We start from the raw sequence: 8406 nt of genomic DNA on the forward strand, positions 1-8406 counted from the left end.
AAATTACTTCGAAAAACAGAAAAACAAAAACCAAAATTTTTTTTCAAGTGAATGCAATACGCTTCCGTACATTGTAACTTATTTGTTATTAATAATAATAAAAAAAAAAAAATAAAGAAAAAAGAAAAAAAAAAGTTAAACTCCGCTCACTCGGGCTGCTTCGACAAAAACATCGAACCAACCCTCCGGTGACGCACACGGAGCCCGGCCAGTCGCGCTCGGCTCAGCTCAGCTCGGCTCGGCTCAGCTCGGCTCGGAACCGTCCGGAGCAACATGCAGGATGGCGAGTGTGGAGACAGCCGCCGAACACGAACGCATCCTGCGGGAGATCGAGAGCACGGACACCAACTGTATCGGACCGACCCTCCGGTGAGTAAGTCCCCGGTTCGTCCCCCCTCCTCTCCCCGGCGAAAGGAGCCGAACTCTCGGCGTCAACCAGCTGAGGGAGCGCGGCTAGCTGGAGGAACTAGCGACTCCTCCTTTAGACTCCGGGAAGCTTGCTCCAAACTTTAACGCTCCTGCGTCCATTATCGGACAGCTAGCTCTGGCTACCTTTAGCAAACAAGGGAGGAGGAGGGGGGGCAATAAAGCTAATTTACACTGTGCACAGTGAGTCCTGACTGTCTGGGGGTGGCCCTAACTTGTTTGACCAGACACTGTTACCCCCCCTTTTTTTTTTTTTTAAGCTTTGTCGCCAAAAGTTTGTCAACTTGTCCAGAGGCATTTTTTTTTTTTTAGCAACTCAGGCTAATGGCGGCTAACTGATTGACATTCTGCTCACTGGTGGTTTGTTTCTTGGTAAAGTTAAGCTGTCTGGTTGCTCCTGGGTTTGTGTCCCTCAGGTTATTGTCAGTTTAGCAAACAGCCAGTATAGAAACTACACATGTAATATATCAAAGGAGTGTCAAGTGCAGCAGCTGTATGAAGCCCTTGTCCTCTGTCTGTGTGCACAATGAATGAGACAGAAAGCCACTGGTTGATGCTGGATCATGTGTTTGAATGCTTATGAGTGCTGAGACTGTTGCTCAGTAATTTAGTGGAAACTGCACTTGCACAACTTCTCTGTTCAGGGTCAGCTCTATGTTCCCTCAGCTCTATGTTCCCTCAGGTCTATGTTCCCTCAGCTCTATGTTCCCTCAGCTCTATGTTTCCACATTTCTAGGACATTTTCAAAATTAGGTCTTGTGTTTCCTACATTGGGTTAGGGAATAGGTTGGGTGTAATTGGCTACCAAATTGGGAGAAAGGGGGGTAAAATCTGATACAAATGTATGAAAAAAGAAATTTGGGAACATAGGGCCTAATTCTGGAAAAAAAAATCTTATAAATGTGGGAACATAGGGCCTAATTTTGAAACAAATCTTATAAATGTGGGAACATAGGGCCTAATTCTGGAAAAAAATATTAGAAATTTGGGAACATAGGGCCTAATTCTGGGAAAAATCTTAGAAATTTGGGAACATAGGGCTGTGGGAACATAGGCACGCTCCCCTCTGTTCATTATGGTGTGTGTGCCAGGCAGTAACTCACTACTACTAGTAATAATATTACAGTAATAACATTAACCTTTGTTGCAGGGTTCCCATGCATCCTGGAAAACCTGGAAATGTAGTAGTTGGAGTAGTTTTCCAGTCATGGAAACACTTGGAAATTGATTTAAAATGACCAAATATCCTGGAAATAATATCTCAGATCACCGATGCAAACCTTTGTGCGCATTTTATTTAAAACTTGACTGTTGGTGTTAAACTGTTTGACACATTTCCAGGGTTGCGAGGAAAGTTCTCATATCCACACGCACACAGCATCAAATTCCTTGTTGCTGTGGTTGATAAAGTGATGGTAATTGTACGTGCAATGAACGCTTTAACTTTCTAGAAGAGGAGTTTTCTGTAAAATAAAATCAACCCTACTTTGTTTGAACTGTTGGGGCCGATTTAATGTAGTCAGTTTGGCAGAAACTGCAGCTTATGAGACCGTTTGTAAGTAAGTGGTGTCCTGTATTGTCAAGAAAATGTCCTGGAAAATGTAGAAAAGAGTGGGAACCCCCTACTAATTTGAAATCCAACAAGCTAATGACATCCTTGGATTCATTCTTGTAATCATGGAGCCTGAAAGATGGAAAAACTAACATTCAGCAGCTGGAAAATATTAATACTAATATATTTTTAACAAACAAAACAGGATTTTTAGTCTGAATTTCGGGGAGAAAGGACACAATAACCACGTTTGGAGAAGTAATATAACTAGTAGGGTTGAACCCACGCTGCGTGCTTTCACACGGCATTAGCGAGGGGCGGGGTGACGTGTTCTTGATGCGGCATTACTTCAGCTGGGTTTGGACCTGAAATGGGTCACAGCCCTGTTTCTGCTCCGCTTTCGTGAGAAGAGCACTGTTATTCATATGCCAGACTCCCAGAATACCGAGCGGACGCGGTCTGGCTCCGTGAGCCTGCATGTCGTTCACAAATTACCTCGATTGCTGTTCATTTTCCCCCCGAGTTACTTCCTCTCAGTTAGAAGCTGTGACCGTGGCCCGCTGTCTTTGAGCCGCTTGTCCAAAGAGGAAGTAGGTAGTGAATGTACTGCAGAGTGAATGCAAGCAGAGGAACTGGGCTCTGTGAGGCTTGTTAAAGGTGTGTTTTCTTCTAATTGTCCCTTCTGCGTTTTCTCCGAATAGTGAGACCTGTTTAGGCTCGTTATTCAGGCCAATTACTGTGGCCCGATGGGAGGTTGGCGAGCCCCGAGAAGTAAGTGTGTGTGTGTGTGTGTGTGTGTGTGTGTGTTTACTGCTCCGGCTGCTGCGGGACTTGACAGCTTTGTGCGACACCTCTGGCTGCCACATTCTCCTCTGGAGTGCCACGGCGAGCTGACTCAGACGGCAAGAATATCATTCCCCGCGCGATGTTTCATCTCTTCCAGCTTCCCGGGTTCTGTCCGAGTCGCAGTTTTTTCCGCTTCAGCCGCTCGCACTCTTAAAACAATTTAACAGTTCAGTCTATGTTTGGAGCTGTCAGCCACATCACGCGCTATATTTACCCCAGAGGGGAGTTTAAAAGGGAGATTTATTTTTTTGATAGGCAAATTTATCAGATGATGACAGATGACTGTTAGAGACGGCGTCCATAAACAGTTTCCTTTCTGTAGACTCTCCCCTGAGCTCTGCTGCTGACTTCAGATGTTTTTGTTCTGTTATTTTGAGCAGATAAAAGTGTTTGTGGGACTAGAAATGTCTCTGCTGGTTGCCTTTTCCTTTTAGTTCGTCAGTGTGTGAAGGCAACGATGGGAAACAACAGAACAATAAATGACCTCCGGTGCCTTGATTAGTAGCTGGGAATTATGTGTCGTCAGATTGTTCTTCATATCGGCCGGTGGTAGCGTGTCATCGGTCGGTTTTTCCTGTTTCAGAAATAGTTTTTTTTCCCTGTTGATTGATAGGAATATATTTTTAATCATGGAAATGAAAACAGATACCTCAATGTCTGTTTTAAATGTGGAAAAAATAAGTTTTCTCAGCATTTATTTAGCTCTTATTAGCAAATGTTATGGCCTTTTGCTTCATAAATGCCAGAAAAAATATTTTTCTTGTAAGATTCCTTTAGAGATGGAATGGGTAGTCAATTAATCGATTAGTCAATCAACAGAAAACTAATGGGTAATAATAATTGTTTAAGTCATTTTTTAGATACAAATGCTCTAGTTCCAGCTCCTCAAATCTGAATATTTGCTGGTTTTCTTCGTCCGTCTTTGATTATAAAATCTGTACCTATTCGTATCTGTTGGACCAACAGGTTTGGAATTAAAGACATCAACCCCAGGCTCTGGGGAAATCCGTGGTCCATTTTACACTTTTGACTTGACATTTTGTAGACCAAAACGATTAATCAGGAAATAATTTGCAGATTTATTGGTAATACTTTACTACTTTTAAGGACGTTTGCCTTATGTTGCCCTCCAAATTGGCAACAATATTACTCTTTAAAGGTGATATAAAGGTATATTTATTCATAGAACTACAACCTTGCATAATTTTTCTATATTTTAGCCATATTTTCAAGGATTCCACTGTCCAGGCTCCTCCAAACCGTCCTCCATAGTAACCTTCTCAGGACCAAGACTCTTCAAACGGCCAGTAAAAACAGGTTGGCAGTAAGAGCTGGTGGTGGTGGTGTGTGTGTGTGTGTGTTAGTGTGTGTGTTTTCCTGCAGCAGCAGTAGCGTGCAGGTCGAGGCCGGCCGCAGCATTCCTCCCTGACAGCAGAATAACTCCGGATAGATCAGTCGGAGGGAGGACGGATCAGTCGGCCGACTCCCTCAGGTTACAAACATTCACCTAAAGACAGGAAACGCCTGCATCTGTATGGAGTTGTTGAATATTGTTGAACTGTATTTGTATAGCCAGGTTGACCCCCAGTGCTAAGACTAGAAGACAGCGAATGAGGTAAATAGTTGATATCGCATTCAGATTTCTGTGGTTGTGGAGTGATATTGCAAAAAAAATTAAGGATGCACCGAATATTCGGCCACCGAAAATTACACCGAAAAATACTTTTAGCACATTTTAACAACACGGCCAAAACAGAAAGTTGTGATGACGCAAACAAAAACCAGCACACGCTTGTCTGGATAACAACATGCTGAAATTTCAAGAGGGGGTGCATCTGTAAAGAGCTTCTCCACGTCGGGTTTAATTTATCACCTGAAATCCAAACATCCTGACTGCCATTCTGAATATGAGAAGAATTTGGCACAGAAAAGAAAATCAATCCGACGCACGCCCACGTTCGTGCGTGTGGGCGGACGTTTTTGAAAAAGGCAAGAAAGTTTTCCAGTGATGGTGCACTTTACCTGAAGAAGTAGAATGGGCTTGTGTCTAGTGTTTAAATATTTGTTTTCCACTTTGCACATCTGCAATTCTTGGTGCATTTGTTGTTGTTAAAGGCCTACGGTTAACATATGGGCTATGGCAATCTTTGTTTTGATACACTGTTATGTTGTAGACCTACAGGAGGGAAAATATTGTTATATCTTCCAGCAGTTGCAGTCTTTTTTCTGAATGCACTTTGTTGAAGTTAGTTTATTTCTATATGGTGCATTGTTGTAATGTCAGTGCTAAATAAATATTTTCATACTTTTGGTAATTGATTTTATCTTTGAATTGCAATGCCTTGATTTTAGTGTGAGGTTAGTACACAGTCATAGCCATAAATGCAATGGTACCTAATAATTGGCCATAATAATTTCTTTCGGTTTTCGGTTTTTGGCCTGGTTTCCTCATTTTCGGTTTTCGGGTTTCGGCCAAGAATTATTCATTTTTTGGTGGCATCCCTAAATGCTTTATAAATTATGTTACAGTAAATGTTTGGAAAATGAAAGAAGGTGAATGGTAAAAAGCAAAGCAGACTAACAATAATGTGTTCTATAATTTTCTTAACAGCTCTGAAAGACTAACAATTTAGTTTGGGATTCATTTCTTTAGCTTAAATTTAAACCAGAAATACATATTTAATCATACAAATTGCCAATACATAACATGTGAACATTTTATTTTAATTTTAGCTGATAAATAGTGCTTCAATATTGTTTTCAACAATGTTTCTTTCCTTTGTTTTAAAATACAATTTGAAGCTTGCAACATGTGCAAAAATAGTTTTTTAAAAATAATTAGAAATGAAAACAAAAATATGCTTTTGTTTTCATTTTCTGCTAATTACTGCAAAAATAAAATATTTAATATAAAAATATATATTGAATAAAAGGAAGAAATACACCACCAGTCTGAAGAAATGAATCCATTATCTGTTATTTTAATTACACTGACAGAATGTAATATTTACATTAACAATATTATTCAGGTAGATAATTGTGTTTCAATAGAAATTAGAGAAAACAATGCTGAAAGTTACCTTATTTGCTCTTCATCTCCCCCTGCTCATCTCATGCTTCTATCTTTCTCTCTCTCCTCCCCTCCTCTGCCTCAGCTCCTGACCCAGGAGTTTTACAGGCTGCAGACATCATCAGAGAAGCGGTCGGCGGAGCTGCAAGCTCAGAATGCCGAGCAAGCGTCTCGGCTGGAGACGTATGAAAAGCTCGAGCAAGAGTTGGACCAAGTCACCATGCAGGCTGCCGAAAGTACAAACATAGCACTGGCTCTGTAGTACCCATTTCATTGCTCACTTTACTTTGAAGTCGGAAAGAGAACAAACAAACAAGCACTGATTCCTTCAGATGTCTTAGTCTGGCATCAGAGTGAAGATGTAGGAAACAATTACGTAAAAATCTGTAATCGCTAGTTTAAGACAATAGAAAGGTGTTTTGTAGAAAAAAAGTTTTTTACTGCATGCTTATCTGGCAGTTATACAACATCCTACAACTATAGATTGCTATGCTATAATGGTCCTGGAAAGGTATAGACGGTGTTTGTGTTTCTTTCTGTTGCCAGTTGAGAATGAAGAGGAGGCAGAGAGAGTTCTGTTCTCATACGGCTACGGAGCCAATGTCCCCACAACGGCTAAAAGAAGACTAAAACAAAGGTACAGTGAATGTTACACTTCACATCTCAGTGACAGTGCACATTGTGAGAGATGTCACTAAAGAAAAAGTGGAATTTGCTGACACTGCTACTGTGTGTCCTTCTTCTTAAATATAGTGTAAGAAACCAGCATGCTAATATAGTGTGGGCTAAACTACTATGTTGGTATACAGTATTCGTATAAATATATATTATTTACATTCAACATTTCTCATTAAAAATGCATTCTGTGTATCTATAAGGCATAACAAACATTATGAATGAAGGTTCTACCTAATAAACATTTGTAACGCCCTTTTTGAAGGTTTTGAAACATGCATTGTTAAAGTTATGATTCTTCAGATTTTCATGAAATCACATCCCTATTTTGATACTATTTTGGCCGCCATTGTTTCTGCAATAGGCATCCAATATATTTACATAATAGTTATTTATTATGATAACTTAGCTGACTATATAGTAGTTTTTATTGGTGGTGGCGGAGTCTGCCATTATCGTTTTCTTTTATTAGTGAATTTGTACCTTTTTACAGTGTAACTTTATTAGGTGTAGAAATGCATTACCGCCTCTGCAGTTGGATGAAATTATGTGCAGCGTTGTGTGTATTCAGCTTGTTTTGTGGTTATTGTGTGTCTCTGTACAAAACTCTACAGGGTACCTTTATAAAAGCAAAGTGCATCACTGTCAAACACCTCTTCTTCTTTAATACTTCCACTAGAAGTCCTCAAAGTGAAAACATTTCAAAATCCTTTACACAGTGGCTTTAAAGTACTTTTTTTTCTCAAAACAGGAACATAATTACTTGATTGTAGTTCTTTACACAATCTTTGCATGCACGCCCAGAAACTTAAATTGATGCCAACTGTTGGTTTCAGTGAGTTCAGTCAAGTGTAGGGGAAACAACATGCACGAAGTACACACTAGTGTAAACTTGTTGGTGTTGTCATGTTTTGGAATTTCCAAAACTGTGTTTGTGTTTATGTGGCTGTCGGGCAGCGTTCACCTGGCCCGCAGGGTGCTGCAGCTCGAGAGGCAGAACACATCACTGAGGAGAGAGCTGGAGAGAGACAAGTCACAGACAGGACAGATATCTGAGGAGGTAAATGCACGCAAACATACACACACACACACAGCTTTCAGATGTGTGCCTGCCATCATGGTCAGCAAGTCAGTACCTGTAACACACTATTTCTCACCATCACAAATTCTGGTTACTCCACAGCTTCTATCAAAGTCATAATGATTTATTTCCACTGGCTTTTGCCTCTCTCTGATGACACAACAGGGTCTTAGTTTTCTGTGTTAGGTCGGCAGCTCCTCTCTCATCACCCACCATTTACCTTCTCACACTATCGCATGACACTCTGCTGTGAAAGTCAATGGCGAGAGCACATCAAAACTATCAGTCTGCAGCTGCGACGTCAAACCACATTTGGGGTTGCCTTTTCTCTCCTATAGAAAGAATTGAGCTGTTTGTGAGGCATCACTAATATCATCGAATACACTTCAGGACTCATTGATGAAAGCCTAACTCTTCCTGAAAGTTTTGTCCCGGAGAATCTCTTGAGTGTACATTTAAAGCCATTTCAGGAAAATGAGCAGGTTGTTTGAGAGCAGACACAGCAGACCTTAAATGAGAAGAACTAGTACCTGTCACACTTGTTGACACAGCGGGAGACGGTGCCAAAAACCGTGACAGCCACGCTCTTCACTTTTCCAACAACTCACCACACCAATCATTAAGGCTTTTGTTGTGTTTGGCACACCATGTTCATGTGTGTGCAATGCTGAGACTTTAATTTTGGGTGTGTGTGTATTTAGTCTGTGTGACTGTGTGTGAAGTCACGTCTTCTACTCATGCTCTGATGCTAAAAAA

General features: G+C 40.8%; 1 long non-coding RNA gene and 1 pseudogene across 1 annotated transcript; both read left to right on the forward strand.

The window, feature by feature from the left end:
- Positions 1-182: 182 nt before the first annotated feature.
- The window catches only part of LOC118338504, a 48595-nt pseudogene continuing 40371 nt past the window's right edge, over positions 183-8406 (forward strand).
- Positions 5984-7629, forward strand: LOC118338374. The gene is made up of 3 exons (XR_004797242.1): positions 5984-6130; positions 6441-6531; positions 7527-7629. It is a non-coding gene; the product is annotated as an uncharacterized LOC118338374 (long non-coding RNA).

The sequence above is a fragment of the Morone saxatilis genome, unplaced genomic scaffold (genome assembly GCF_004916995.1).
Source record: "Morone saxatilis isolate NCDOM2014 unplaced genomic scaffold, NCSU_SB_2.0 Contig4, whole genome shotgun sequence".
Taxonomy (NCBI): domain Eukaryota; kingdom Metazoa; phylum Chordata; class Actinopteri; family Moronidae; genus Morone; species Morone saxatilis.